A 16,547-nucleotide genomic window follows, 5' to 3' on the forward strand; every position below is an offset into this window, starting at 1 on the left:
ACTAAATTCTTAGGTCATAAGTACGTTATACATTTTAAATTGTTTGGACCTAACTACTTAATAAAACTCTTGAGCATTTTTTTTTGGCCTAGAGGTACCATTAACCATTAACCAGTTTGTGAATCTCTGGGCTAAGGGGGTTCTCCTTGTTTAGAATCATACAGAATAAGATATTCACCACAGAGGTGGTAGGAGCCAAAGGCCGTCAAGCTTACAGACAAGGTCAAGAATGCTGGGCATAGCTCTCATGAATCCTCCCTTGGCCCAAAGCTTGTACTTTCGGCATAGCAACTATTTTTCTCTGTCTGGTATTATAATGAAATTTTCCACATCAATCTCCCCCATCGGACTATAGAGTCCTGAGACTCATTCTTACTTGTTTCCATTTTCTCCCACAAAAACATCTATACCACTTCCTGAGAATTTCCCTTGAAATCAAGCAACTTTTAGATTCAGGTTGAGGGTGTTCTTTCAACCTTCTACTTAGCTATTCTAGGACCCCTCAGATTTTAGCTGGGCTCAACATTTTTGATGAGGCCTCATGCTACACCCATGAATATGTATAGCTTTTCACATCTGTCAAAATTCAAGTTTACTTTAAGCTTAAGGGTTGGGGCCCAATGGCTTGCCTGGCCCCATCTTTCAGAATCCTATACCTGTGTATACTCAGTGGATAGATGGATGGATGGAGTCTCTCCAAAAGGTTGAAATGTAGTTAACATTAGTGCCATCAGTCTTGCAAGTCTGGAAGCCAAAGGTAGCACACGAGAGTGACTAATAACAAACACTGCTTTTCTGAACCCCTGAGAAGTTCTCTTCTGAGAATTATATTCTTTAAAGAGCTCCTCTAAAACCATCAGCTCAAAAATTATGCTTATGTTAAGAGTCATTAAAACCTTTTAATCGGGATCCCTGGGTGGCGCAGTGGTTTAGCGCCTGCCTTTGGCCCACAGCGTGATCCTGGAGACCCAGGATCAAATCCCACGTCAGGCTCCCGGTGCATGGAGCCTGCTTCTCCCTCTGCCTGTGTCTCTGCCTCTCTCTCTCTCACTGTGTGCCTATCATAAATAAATAAAAATTTTTAAAAATTAAAAAAAAAAAACCGTTTAATCTGTTTGGAAACAAGATTTTCTGATAAATTCACTAACATGAGATTACCTTCCTAACCTCTTCCTATACTCATCAGGAAGGGAAGTGAGTTCTGTTTAAGGCATGGTTATATCGAGGTCATCTATCCCCAACTCATATATAATATCATATCTGCTTTAACTTTGCTCCAGGAAGATACCTGGTTATTGGAATAGAGGAAGAAGACTAAGTTAATCAAGTGATCCTATGTAATTAAAGTTCATTGATGCATCTGCTAGATTTCTTAGCAGTATGTGCTTGCAAATGGATTGTATTCCAATGGTTCATTTGTAAATTAGTTGTGTGGAACATGAAATTCATTTTTCCATTAAAAAAATACTTGTGAGAGATGGTTACATTTCTAGCCTATCCTCTCAAACTTACCTAGACAGTAACTTTGCTAAAATAAAGTATATTCACAAAGGGTCTATATTGCTTTGATGTACATGACTAACCAAAGTGGAAGAAATAAAATTGGATAATAATTTCTTTTTTTAAAAAATGTGTCTTGAAGGCTCATGCTTTGAAAAAGGATAGGTTTAAAACAAAAAGGGTGTGTGTGCTTGCTTCAACAGTGCATATACTAAAAAAATAAAAATAAAAAAAAAACAGTGCATATACTAAAATTGGGCTGAGACAATTAGCATGGCCTCTGGGCAAAGGTGACACACAAAATCCTAAAACAAAACGGATGTGATAGATGAAAAGTTTAGGAAGATTCTAAAGCAGATTTTGGAAGAAATCTGAATCTTAAGTATCCTATCCCCAACTCAGAAGGGATACTTAAACAAGGGATGGCAAGGAACGTTTTGGTGTTCATGGGATTAATTTTCCCTGACCTCATTCTCTAGCTATATTAAGATCTCCTCTATGGGCAATAGATAAATGTTGATCTACCTTCATAGTATCCCTTCCTTCCTTTGTTGCTGATGGATCTCAATATACTTTTGGAGCAAATATTCCTACCTTACTCTGAATTTATGTAGTTTAAATAGAACGGATTCCATCTCTGGGGTTAAGAAATGCACTAGGAATTTAAGCTAGTCTGAGCATCCCAGTCCTCTGCTGATTGACTGGTCCAGAGTTGAGCATCTGATCTTAGCAGTTCCAGTCAGAAAATGTGCATGATTTTTACCAGGACTATTGGGAAAAAAAAGACCTTAATTCCGCAAGAGTGTCTGAGCTTGTAAGATGCAAGCCTGGTGCTGCTTATTAAAAATATAAATAAATAAATAATATAAATGTTAAAAGTCGAGCTTACTTGGAAATTAAGTCAACACAGCAAGGCAAAGCCAAGGACTATTCAAAGATATATTCCTGACCACAACTTTTAAAAACCTGTGTCTGAAACCTATTTCTTGAATACATGAGCCAGTGATTTTTCCTTTATTTCAAGCATTTTTCAGTTGGCTTTCTGTCACTTTCAAGCAAAAGAGTCGGTTTATTTTACAACAAATGTCAACTAGTAGCTTATGCTTTACTACTTCTTTGGTAATACCAAGGGGAACCTATCCAATCTCTCTCCAGATTCCAACACCAGGTGAATTGGCTTCGAGATAATTCCAAGGGAATTTGAATTACAAGGCTCTAGCTATTTTGCCATATTTTGTTTATCTATGTATGGCTTTCTTTTTCTTGATATGGGTTAATTCTTACCATTGATCACCCATTGTTAGTGATATTTTATTCCCCCCTTCCCTGCCCCTAGGGAGATTATAGAAATTTAATAAAAAGAGAAAGAGGGGGGAATCCCTGGGTGGCTCAGCCGTTTGGCGCCTGCCTTTGGCCCAGGGCATGATCCTGGAGTTCCGGGATCAAGTCCCACATCAAGCTCCCTGCATAGAGCCTGCTTCTCCCTCTGCCTGTGTCCCTGCCTCTCTCTCTCTCTGTCTCCCATGAATACATAAATAAAATCTTAAAGAGAGAGAGAGAGAGAGAGAGGAAATTCTAGAAATGTAACAAAGATAGAAATATTTTTTGTTATAGAATGGGAGTTCTTATCCTCTGTTTCACTATTAATATGTATGTCTTAACGAAACCACTTTAGTCTCTCGAAATCTTTGCTCCCATATTTGTGAAGAAGTAACTGATTCTAGGAGTTCTGAAGTAACTAGAGGTGGAAGAGAAAAGAATGGTGGACCAGTGCTAAACAAAAGCATGGGGACAGGTAAGAAAGGGATTTCCTGTGATGTAATAAATTGAGGCGAGAGCAGAAGACAGGAAATCTAGGCATGCCTTGGATATAACCCCAGTCAAAGGAAAGACTGGTTGAGAAGAGACAGAGCCAAACAATTCCCTGAAGGAGGCTTCTGGCAGTGGCCCCAGACAGGGGCTAATAGATCAGGCTTTGCAGATCCATAAGGAGTTGTTCATTGATTGAAGGCTGTAATCTTCACTTTCCTGAATGCTCTCAAGAAGTCTATGCTTAATAAATCTGGTCATTTATGTGACTCCTATAGTAAAACCCAGATGAGGAAACACTTAACTTTTTATAACAAGGAGGTGGGAGGGAAAGAGAGAGATTTTATGACACAGGATTTTTTTTTTTCTCTGAAAATGAACATAACCCTGCTTAATATAAGCAAGAATTTTCAACTTACTGGAGTAATTAGTTGACATTTGGTTATAAAATAAACCAATTTTAAAGTGCTGATTTCTGCTTTTTCTATAGCTACTTAATGTCTACAGAAAGGTTTTAATTCCAAATGGAATGGGTTGCTGGTAGTATGTTAACAAGCTATTTAAGATATAAAAACTGCATAATACGCACAGATTTAAATGCAGCAGTATAAGGCCAGCCTTGAATTGTATGTGTTACATATCTGTCAACATATTCCTTTTGGAAGAATGTGATGCTAACTTTATTGCCAAAGGTTGCTTGATACATGTTCTAGAGGGCTTTCCTGACTAGGCGATGAACACATGAGAAGAAAATTTGTGTTTGTCTCGTGTCTATTCTAAAAAACCAAAATGCACATTATAATGAATAAAAAATTATTAGCTGTTAAAATGACAGAGTTTAAGGGACTTCCATCACAGGAAAGATGGAGTAGAAATACATTTTCTTATTTCCTCCTGCTAAGTACAACTAAAAATCCTGTGCATTACATAAGGAGGAAACATAAGGAAATTCAGAAAGGTAAAGAGAAGACAGATGAGCTGGGTGGGGGCTCTTGGACCTAAGGAACACACAGTGATAAGTTTTCTGGATTTGTTCTGTTTGGGTATTTTCAAGTTTGGTATGTGTGTGTGTATGTGTGTGAGTTTGGAGGGGAGGTTGTCTTGCTTTATATATTCTAGACTGAAGAAATCAGCAATCCAGAAATTCTAAGAGGCACAGACAAAAGAAATTCCAACTAAATTCTGCTCTCTCCAGACAAAGGCCAGCAAAAGGGCAGCCTTGCAAGACAGAAAGCTTTCAGAAAATAACTACTCTACTCCAGCCACACATCACAAAAAAACCCACCATGGATCCTTCCCAGCCTGCAACAGCAAAAGCAGATGTGGGAACCTAGATATCACCTCTGCCAGGTTGAACAAAACACCCCAAACATTCTGCTAAAGCAGTAACAAAAGGTAGAGTATGTAGCCAAGATTTCATCACCACAAGACTAGTAACAAGCATCCCTGATCCACACTAAAACACTAGTGGACAGCAGGAACTCCCACCTTACCTAATAATGTCAGGAAAAGTCAGCTAAAACAGAAGGCTTAAATAAGATTCAGAAATATTCAAATATTTATAAAACCCCAAATGTCCAGGCTTTAATAAAAAATGCCATGCATCATACTAAGAGCCAAGAATATCCTGAATTTAATTAAAAAATCAATAAATGCCAACACAATGCTGACATAGATGTTAGAATCACATGAGAAAACATTTAAAGCAGCCACCATAAAAATGTTTTGGTGATCAAGTAACATAAAGTCTCAGCAAAGGAATAAAATATCTTAATGAAGAAATAGAAGATATAAGAAAAACAGAATGGAAAATTTAAACCTGAATACAATAACAATAAATGGAATCTAAACCTAAAACATAATAATCAAAATTTAAAACCTCTGTGGATGGGATGAAAATGGTGAAATAGATGGATCTTGGAGAAGATAGATGAAAGAATATTAAACTTGAAAATAAAGCAACATAAATTACCCAACCTTAATAGGAAGAAAATAGACTTAAAAAATAAATAGGGGGTGGCTCAATGGTTGAGCACTGCCTTCAGCTCAGGTCGTGATCCTGGGGTCCTGGGATCAAGTCCCACATCACCTCTCTCTGTGTGTGTCTCTTATGAATAAATAAATAAAATCTTTTAAATTAATTAATTAATTAATTAATCAATCAATTAAGCCTCGGGAATCCATGGGGCTACAACAAAAGATCTAGTCATTGGATCATGTCATTGGAATCCCAGAAGGATAGGAAAAAGATGCAGGACTAACAAAATACCTGAGAAAATAATGGCTGAACAAGAAGCTCACTTTAAATATAACACTACTTGGGATTCCTGGGTGGCTCAGAGGTTTAGTGCCTGCCTTTGGCCCAGGACGTGATCCTGGGGTCACGGGATCGAGTCCCACATCAGGTTCCTGTGTGGAGCCTGCTTCCCCCTCTGCCTGTGTCTCTCCCTCTCTCCCTCTCTCACGAATAAGTAAACAAAATCTTTATAAACACTGCAGACAAATGAAATTAAAATTATGGAAAAATGTATGTCCTAGAAATATTTATCAAAAGAAAGGTATTCACGTGCAAAATATAAAATTGAACCCTATAACTCACACCACTCATAAGAAACTACTCAAATGGACTAAGATGTAAATGCAAGAGCTGACACTATAGAAGTATTAGAAAAAAACATAAGTGTAAATCTTCATCACTTAAGATTATGCAGTGGTTTCTTAGGTACATCACTTAAAGCACAAACAGTCAAACAAAAAAACAGATGAGTTGGAATTCACCAAAATTGAAAACTTTCGTGCTTCAAAGGACATTAACAAGAAAATGAAAAGACAACCCACAGAATGGAAGACTATATCTGAAAATCACATATCTGATAATGCTGACAAAGAGTAAGACAGAAGGCACAAATTCCGAATAGCAGGAACAAAACAGGGGATAGCCTACAGATCCTGCAGACAGCAAAAGCAAAATAAGGGAATGCTATGAACAACTAAATTTCACAATTTGTATGAAATGGATCAATCCTTAAAAAAAAAAAAAGTACAAGTTGCCACAGCATACCCAATATGAAGTAGACCATTTGAATAGCCCTATAGCTATTGAGGAAATAGAATTTATAATTTTAAAACTCCCAAAAAAGAAATCTCCAGGCCCAGATTATTTCACTGGAGAATTCTATCAAATATTTAAGGAAGTAACACTAACTATATACAGTCTCTTCCAGATAATAGAAGAGACGAAAATATTTCTCAACTTTTGTTGAGAAAATTTTGTGAAACTAGTATTACCAGGATACCAAGCTAAGCTAAGTGAAAAAGTAAATTCCAAAAGATCACATGCTATATAATGTTATCCATATAACATGCTAGAAATGACAAAATTATAGAAATGGAGAGCAGTTAATGTTTGCCAAGCATTCAGGAGGGAGTAGGAACAGGAGGAAGGTTGGTATGTCTATGCAAGGGTGACATGAATAAATTTGTGGTCATGCAAATGTTTTGTTTTTGATTGTATCAATATCAATATCTTGGCTGTGATATTGTACTATACCTTTGCAATATTTTGCCATTGAGAGAAACTGGGTAAAGGGTATATGATATTTCTTACAACTGCCTGTGAATCTACCTACATTTTGAGATTATCACAATTGTCTCAAAATAAAAAGTTTAATTTAAAAAGACACTTCATTAGTGTGAAAAGATACTGTGAAAGTATCTACAAAATGCTTGGTTCTAGTTAAAAATGAAATAAATCTAAAATATACATATCTATCTGCAAATTAAATCCTGATGGTCCTGGGTATATTTTCAGCTGTTTTAACCACAGATTTAAAATATTTGGAGCCGGGCAACCCCGGTGGCTTAACGGTTTAGCACCGCCTTCCACCCAGGGCATGATCCTGGAAACCCGAGATGGAGTCCCACGTCAGGCTCCCTGCATGGAGCCTGCTTCTCCTTCTGCCTGTTTCTGTGTGTGTGTGTGTGTGTGTGTGTGTGTGTGTGTGTAATAAATAAGTTAAAAATCTTTAAAAAAAAATTTGGAGCCATAAGTTTTCAGTCAAACATGCACCGAAAATGATTTATTTTTTTTTAATTTTTTTTAATTTATTTATGATAGTCACACAGAGAGAGAGAGAGAGAGGCAGAGACACAGGCAGAGGGAGAAGCAGGCTCCATGCCCCGGGAGCCCGACGTGGGACTCGATCCTGGGACTCCAGGATCGCGCCCTGGGCTGAAGGCAGGCGCCAAACCGCTGCGCCACCCAGGGATCCCCCGAAAATGATTTAATCAGTCATTAGACTACCCTTCTCTTCCTTTGTTTAGTTATTAGAAGCTAAGCCTGTTTTAAAAATATATGCATAAATATATATTATATAATTTTCTTTTAATTAGAACAACCATAACAAGGCTGTTCCTTTGACACAAACCTCAAAATCATACATCCTGGTAATAAGTCAAATGAGTAGATTGTTGAGCCCTTGCAAGTCGGAACCCCTGGAGAATGACAGACAGCTTTCTCAAATATTCCCACTGCTTGATTCCTGGAAACCGGGGTAGGGAGAAGCCAGGTTAGTAGAGAAGTGACATTTCCCCCCACCTCACTCTGTCTTGCTTGGTTCCTAAGTGTGCTTCCCCTCTGACCACTAGCAAGCCTACTTCTAACACTGAAACTCTATTAGTAGTTATACTAGCTAATACCTTCTGAGTACTTACTATGTGCTAGACACTGTGCTAAGTATATATTTAATGTTAATAATAGCTGTGCCCGGTGCTCTTATGATCTCTAATTTACAAAAGAAGAGAAAGGGAAGAAAAGAAAAAGAAAGAAAACCAAAAGAGTTGAATAACTTTCCCAAAGTCATGTAGTCTAGTAGTAAAATGGGAATTTGAACTAAGATCTGTTTGAATTCAAAACTTAAGCCTTGAGCTTACTCTGGGTGGTTCTCAAATTTTGCTATATACTAGTAGTGATGGTGACTTTAAAAAAAAAAATCTTGATGCCAGGTTACACTCCACACAGTGGAGTCAGAAGGTCTGGGGTAGAAGCCAGCTTCAGTCTTTTTAAAAAGATCTTCAGGTAATTCCAATGTGCAGCTAATTTGGGAGTCACTGCACTATGATCTGGTCTTTTAATTAAAACTCTGGCTGCCCAGGTGCCTACGGTTACCAACTTTCATTCACAAAACTCTGTCTATTCTAAGGCTGAGTTTCTAAATACATCCTGCCCCCAGGGAATGCCCTCATCCTGAATTTGGCCCCTAAAAAAATTGGTTAGAATTTCTGAATTACTCGGGAGACTCTTAAAACACTAGAATTTAAGCTAATGAAGACTCAACACATTTATTTCCCTTTTGATAGAATGATTCACACTGAGGCTTTGAGGCCTCAGCCCCAGGGCAATATGGGAATACAGATATTTGGGGGTTCGAAGCTTTTCTGAAGGTATTTTATAACAGACTTAGCAACAGCCCATTCATGAAAAATGAATATAACAAATTAGAAAACATCAAAAGGGTCCCCACCATATGAACTATTGGCTTTCATAAATAAAGACCTTAGAAATGACTTGCAAAAGCTCTAGGTGTCAATTATATAATAGTTAAGCTCCCCATGTTGGCAGAAGACACTGCATATAAGGAAAACAAGGCCCAGAAAGTAGAAAAAGCAAGGTTACCCAGGTAGTAAGGGGTGACAGTATTGTCCTGTCCTTTAGCTCTTATGTGGACAAATGGGCTAGTGCATGGCAAAGCTAATTGCATAGTACCTGCTGTATACATATTTATCCTTGGACAGTCGCCCAATGTCATTTGGGCTATTAGTTTCTTTTTCCTTGTTCAACATGTTTACAGACATCGCAAAATCAGGGAGACAGATGGGTAATTGATGGGCACAAATGTTGGTAGACAGAGTAATGAAAAATAAAGATGGAAAAGAGCTTATAAACCCCACAAACCCAAAAGCAAAGAATCAAAATAAGTATGTATGGCCCAAAGTAAGTTGAATATTTGGAAGAAATGGAATTTAGATACTGCTCTGTCTAAATCCAAATTTAAGACAAAGTCAACCGAGAAACATGCAAAACGTCTTCTGACTACTCTTGCCTGCCTCTCTTCCCCGCCAGAAATGGTAGGATTCATTAGCTTATTAAAAGTGGTGAGGAGAAACTTGAGGTCTTGAAACTTTTCAGCATAGTATTGGCAACTGTCCCTTTACAAAGTGCCCCAGAAGTCTTATCTTGTCTGGGTTTCGACTCCAGTTTTCCTTGTCCCAGCTTGTGATCATATGTCCCTTTGTAAATTTCTCAGAACACTCTTTACATGTTTTTCTTTTAAATTGAAACAATGATAAAGTTCTGAAAAAAAATGTCCACCTCCCAAGATCTGAATTTCCCTGGGCAGAGGAGAAAATTGTTCCCTACAAGCCCCTAGTCTTCGTGGTGGTGTGCAGGGCAACCACAGACAGTGGGAGGGGTCAGGACTCACCACAATGCTGCTTTGAAGTGAAGGCTGGGAAACACTGCATCTGAAGCAGGTCCTGGGCATACAGACATGCCTTTCTAAGTAGACTTGAGGCCCACCAAGTGCCAGAGACAAAGATGAAGCAGAAACTTCAAGACTCTTTACAAAGCACTAACCCAGCGCTCATCAAGAAAGCATTAATTCTTGCAACTGTCCCTCCATAGGATAGTTACTATCCACTTCAAATATGGCCTGTTACTACAGAGCAGAATGAAGAAAACTTTGTAATGAACATAATATGTGATGCATCTCTCTTAAGTCTCTTGCTTTACAATATAATTAGTGAACATAACCAACATTTGAGCTAATAAATATGCTTATTTTGAAATAAGTGGAAATTTCAGGTGAAAGTATACTCCTGCATCCTGAAAAGTGAAACCAACATGCATTAGTTATCCATTGCTACATAATACATTTCCCCTGAACATAGTAAACTAGACCAGCAAATATTCATTATCTCATGGCTTCTGAAGGTCAGGAATCTGGGCACAGACACCCCTCTCACAGGCTGTGTGTGGTAATCTCACACCTTATTGAAGGATCCATGGCCAAGCTCATGCACACTGCTGGCAGGACTCCTGTCCTTTATACCTGTTGGCTGGAAACATCCCTTCCTTGCTACATGGGCCTGTCCTTGGGGTTATTTGTAACACATCAGTGTGTTTCCCTCAGACAGAGCAAGCACTGCAAGTGGGAATGAGAGAATGAGTAGGAATACGGAAATCATGGGGTTTTAGAACCTAATCTCAGAAGTAACAACCTGTCATTTTTCTTCTATTCTGTTCATTGGAAGCCACTAAATCCAGACCACACTCAAAGGGGAAGATTATTTTTGAGCATGGACAGTTAACAGGCAGAAATCATTGGGGTCATCTTAGAGGCTGCCTGTCACACAACATATTCCTTCTTCCCAGGTTGAACAGTACTGACGCTATGTTCTTTCCTGACCCCGTGTTAAACAATTCTGGAATGGGCATACTTTCCCTACATCCAAAAATACTAAGAACAAATATTATTTAGAGGCCAGCTCCAGGAAACACCTACCCCTGGAAGAGAAGAGTGTAAAAACTAAGATACTTTATTTAGAGAGACTAACATCTTGCTCATTAAGGCTCAGTGGGCATAGTAAAGCCTCAGTTCACTATGCCCACTCATCCAAAGCTATTACATCATAGGTTCTTCGCTATCACAACCACAATTCACCTTAAAATCACCTGACCCATATGCTAAAACCCATACATGTCCTCCCTGCCACTTCACATATTCAGGCAGCAAAGGTGCTATTCTCTCTTACTGCAATAGTTTTAATAATAGCCTTGCATGATGAACAGATTCTTCTGTGGGTCTTTCAGAGGTCAAATGTTGATGATCTCAAGTATAATTATTGCCATTTTCTATTACCAATGAAATCTTGACCTACTGTCACTATAGAATGGCAAATTATTTTAGTCAAATGCTCCCTAAAATATAAAGGAAATAAAATGATAATTAAGCTTTACAAGAAAAGATACTGGGCATTGTTATACATTCAACTAAATGTGTATGTTATTCACTATTTATACTAAATCATTTTACTTTAAAGTATACATTGAATTAGATTTATCTATAGCAAAAGAACCAAATTAATGTCCATATTTTCTTCACATCATACTGTTTTTTTTTTTAAGATTTACTCATTTATTCCAGAGAGAGAGACAGAGAGAAAGAGAGAGCGTATGTGCAAAGAAAGGGACAAAGGAAGAGGGAGGATCCTCAAGCAGACTCCCTGATGTGGGGCTCAGTCCCAGGACCCTGAGATCATGGCCTGAGCCAAAAATCAAGAATCAGTTGCTTAACCCACTGAGCCACCCAGGGGCACCCCATTCTGTTATTTCTTATTCTTTATTGGTGGGTGGGAGCTTTTGATGTCTTTCTCTAATATCTTATGAATAGGGAAGTGCTAGAATTGCTAAGTTCTCTTTTTTCCTACACAGGCAAAAATTTCACCAGACCCATTACTCACAAGATCAAATTCTCTCACATCTCAAAACATTAACTTGGCGTTTCAATCTTTTTAAGTTATTCTTTAATATATTTTGAATCTTTCTTAAAATTTTTTATGAAAATTCAAGAACCAAGTTTTCTTCTCTGTATCCGTCGTCAAAAGCAAACACCACTGTGATTCACAGCACACTATTAAACACTACGGTGCTTAATTAAAATGAAAGTTTGTACAGTGGATGTTTTGTTCACTCATGAAAATTAATGATGTTACTTGTGTGAAGATTATAGCTAATACTTAGAATTTTAACATGATCATGGCATCCAAAACATAAAATAAGGTGCTTCTTTTGGATTGCAATATTTGTAAAATTTGTTTCAGAACATTTACCTTTACTTAGCAGGTTTCCCTGTACCTGTATACACACTTTGAGCTGCAGTGTTCAGTTGTAACGACAGATAAAATATTTTTAGTATGCAAGAAAGTCATTCTTACATGCACTATTTGTCTTCTAATGATGATTAATGCTATTAATTTGATGCTCAATTGAATTTATGAATTTTAAAGTTTGGTTATTGCTTAAATAGCCAAATAGGCCACCATTGTAAAACAGAGAATGAAGAAATATTTATCTATAGATGATCAAGCATTCAGTGGGTTAAAAAAAATACACGTTCCAAAGATTTAACTTTTAAAATGTATGTAAACAGTGCGAACTTGTTATTTATCTCAAACTATATTGAGATACATCTCTCATATAAAAATACACAAAAGAAGGATTTCATTATGTTAGTGTCAATTTAAATCTTCCTAAGATAATTTGTCTTTCATTTTAGATCAAAATCATGTCCTTACAGCTCAAAATAGGAGCCCATTGAGACTTTGGGACCTAGCCAACACTTTTAATGAAAATCACTATATTTTTTCAAGTCCTAGGATATTTTAGTCTTAGCATTCTAATGAGTAATTAGTACCACTACCAACCCATTAATCACACATATGGCTGCTTTAATAAGTAATTTTTCTGTGAATACGGCTTAAAAATTATGATTGAAATGAAAATGCCCCTGCTTTATCAGCTTATTGATATTCTTGATGAATTGATTCAAGCTCTATGTTTTCATGTATTTGCAATTGGTTTCACAAAATAAATTATGTCATTTTTCATAAATGCTCATACTCTTTCTAATGTTCAATATCCAATCTGATCAAGCATTACAATATGAAATATTAAGATCCAGTAAAAAGTCTAGATGTCAACATGTAAGAAGATTAATCATTTTAAAAGTATTTATCTTTATGTTCATGGGGACTCACTTGTTGATTTACAAATGTGTCTCTAGATCCTATGTTACATAGATATTAAATGCCTACATGTGTGTAATTCCCTCAACTACAGAAATTCTGGCCCACTAGCCTTTACTCATCCTGGCCTCCAGCTGAGGAATTTGACAGTCAAAAAGAAAAGAAATAAGTTTTAAACCTGATTTCTTTCCAAAACTGAGGATCTAAAGGCAAAAACTTATTTTCTTAACTCTGTGTGCTAATTATGTATCTGCCTAACCAATAGTCCCAGAAGGAGGAGGAACTGGTTTAGAAATGAAGGACTTTCAGGATGGCTGGGTGGTTCAGTGGTTAAGCATCTGCCTTTGGCTCAGGGAATGATCCTGGAGTCCTGGGATGGAGTCCCACATCGGGCTACCTGCACGAGCCTGCTTCTCCCTCTGCCTATGTTTCTGCCTCTCTCTCTCTCTCTCTCTCTCTCTCTCTCTCTGTCTCATGAATAAATAAATAAAATCTTTAGAAGGAAAAAAAAAAGGAAATGAAGGACTTTCCGTTACAATTTCCTTTCAGTGCCAACTTCCCAAAGAAGTTTGTCCAGGGGCACCTGGATGGTTCAGTTGACTAAGCGACTGACTCTTAATTGCAGCTCAGGTCATCATCTCAGGGTGATATCTATCCCTGTGTTGGCTCTGTGCTGGGCTTGGGACAGCTTAAGATCCTCTCTGGGGACACCTGCACAACTCAGTGGATTGACCATCTGCCTTTGGCTCAGGTCATGATATCAGGGTCCTGGGACTGAGCCCTGTCTCAGGCTCTCTACTCAGTGGGGAATCTCCTTCTCCCTCTGTACTCCCCCCACCACAACCACTCATTCCCTCTCTCTCTCTCAAATAAACAAAATCTTAAAAAAATAAATAAATAAATAAAAGATTCTCTACCCCTCCCCTCCTCCCTCCCTCTCAACAAAACAAAATAAAAATTTTTTAAAATCCAAATCATGATCCTGAGTCTAAATCACCATCTTTAATCTAATGATTTTTAAATTTATCTTAAAATTCAAAGAAGTAAAATAGAAAAAAAAATGAGGCAATCAGAAAAGTGAATGAAATGAGCAGGAAGTCCTAGCCTCAGCAATCAGACAACAAAAAGACATTAAAGGCATTCAAATTGGCAAAGAAGAAGTCAAACTCTCCCTCTTCGCCGATGACATGATACTCTACATAGAAAACCCAAAAGTCTCCACCCCAAGATTGCTAGAACTCATACAGCAATTCGGTAGCGTGGCAGGATACAAAATCAATGCCCAGAAGTCAGTGGCATTTCTATACACTAACAATGAGACTGAAGAAAGAGAAATTAAGGAGTCAATCCCATTTACAATTGCACCCAAAAGCATAAGATACCTAGGAATAAACCTCACCAAAGATGTAAAGGATCTATACCCTCAAAACTATAGAACACTTCTGAAAGAAATTGAGAGAGACACAAACAGATGGAAAAATATTCCATGCTCATGGATTGGCAGAATTAATATTGTGAAAATGTCAATGTTACCCAGGGCAATATACACGTTTAATGCAATCCCTATCAAAATACCATGGACTTTCTTCAGAGAGTTAGAACAAATTATTTTAAGATTTGTGTGGAATCAGAAAAGACCCCGAATAGCCAGGGGAATTTTAAAAAAGAAAACCATATCTGGGGGCATCACAATGCCAGATTTCAGGTTGTACTACAAAGCTGTGGTCATCAAGACAGTGTGGTACTGGCACAAAAACAGACACATAGATCAGTGGAACAGAATAGAGAATCCAGAAGTGGACCCTGAACTTTATGGGCAACTAATATTCGATAAAGGAGGAAAGACTATCCATTGGAAGAAAGACAGTCTCTTCAATAAATGGTGCTGGGAAAATTGGACATCCACATGCAGAAGAATGAAACTAGACCACTCTCTTTCACCATACACAAAGATAAACTCAAAATGGATGAAAGATCTAAACGTGAGACAAGATTCCATCAAAATCCTAGAGAAGAACACAGGCAACACCCTTTTTGAACTCGGCCATAGTAACTTCTTGCAAGATACATCCACGAAGGCAAAAGAAACAAAAGCAAAAATGAACTATTGGGACTTCATCAAGATAAGAAGCTTTTGCACAGCAAAGGATACAGTCAACAAAACTCAAAGACAACCTACAGAATGGGAGAAGATATTTGCAAATGACATATCAGATAAAGGGCTAGTTTCCAAGATCTATAAAGAACTTATTAAACTCAACACCAAAGAAACAAACAATCCAATCATGAAATGGGCAAAAGACATGAACAGAAATCTCACAGAAGAAGACATAGACATGGCCAACATGCACATGAGAAAATGCTCTGCATCACTTGCCATCAGGGAAATACAAATCAAAACCACAATGAGATACCACCTCACACCAGTGAGAATGGGAAAAATTAACAAGGCAGGAAACAACAAATGTTGGAGAGGATGCGGAGAAAAGGGAACCCTCTTACACTGTTGGTGGGAATGTGAACTGGTGCAGCCCCTCTGGAAAACTGTGTGGAGGTTCCTCAAACAGTTAAAAATATACCTGCCCTACGACCCAGCAATTGCACTGTTGGGGATTTACCCCAAAGATACAAATGCAATGAAACGCCGGGACACCTGCACCCCGATGTTTCTAGCAGCAATGGCCACGATAGCCAAACTGTGGAAGGAGCCTCGGTGTCCAACGAAAGATGAATGGATAAAGAAGATGTGGTTTATGTATACAATGGAATATTACTCAGCTATTAGAAATGACAAATACCCACCATTTGCTTCAACGTGGATGGAACTGGAGGGTATTATGCTGAGTGAAGTAAGTCAGTCGGAGAAGGACAAACATTATATGTTCTCATTCATTTGGGGAATATAAATAATAGTGAAAGGGAAAATAAGGGAAGGGAGAAGAAATGTGTGGGAAATATCAGAAAGGGAGACAGAACGTAAAGACTGCTAACTCTGGGAAACGAACTAGGGGTGGTAGAAGGGGAGGAGGGCGGGGGGTGGGAGTGAATGGGTGACGGGCACTGGGTGTTATTCTGTATGTTAGTAAATTGAACACCAATAAAAAAAAAAAAAAAAGAAATGAGCAGTAAAATCCTCCCTGGCATACTCCCTTCTCTACACTCTCTCCACAGCAATAGTCCTTATTTTTTTTAAAGCTTCCAGATATTTCAATCCATTTTGAAATTCTATAATTAAATATATAAAATATATATGATATTATATGATATGGTGTATACTACTTTATTATGTTACTTTATATATTGTATATAATATATATAAATATAAATATATATACACACATACAGTATATGTACAGCATTTTTAGTACTAGCAAAAGATTAGGAAAAAACTTAGTATCTATTACTAGGAGACTACTAAATGATTCATTCATATA

Source organism: Canis lupus, chromosome 20 (assembly GCF_003254725.2).
Source record: "Canis lupus dingo isolate Sandy chromosome 20, ASM325472v2, whole genome shotgun sequence".
NCBI classification, from domain to species: Eukaryota; Metazoa; Chordata; class Mammalia; order Carnivora; family Canidae; genus Canis; species Canis lupus.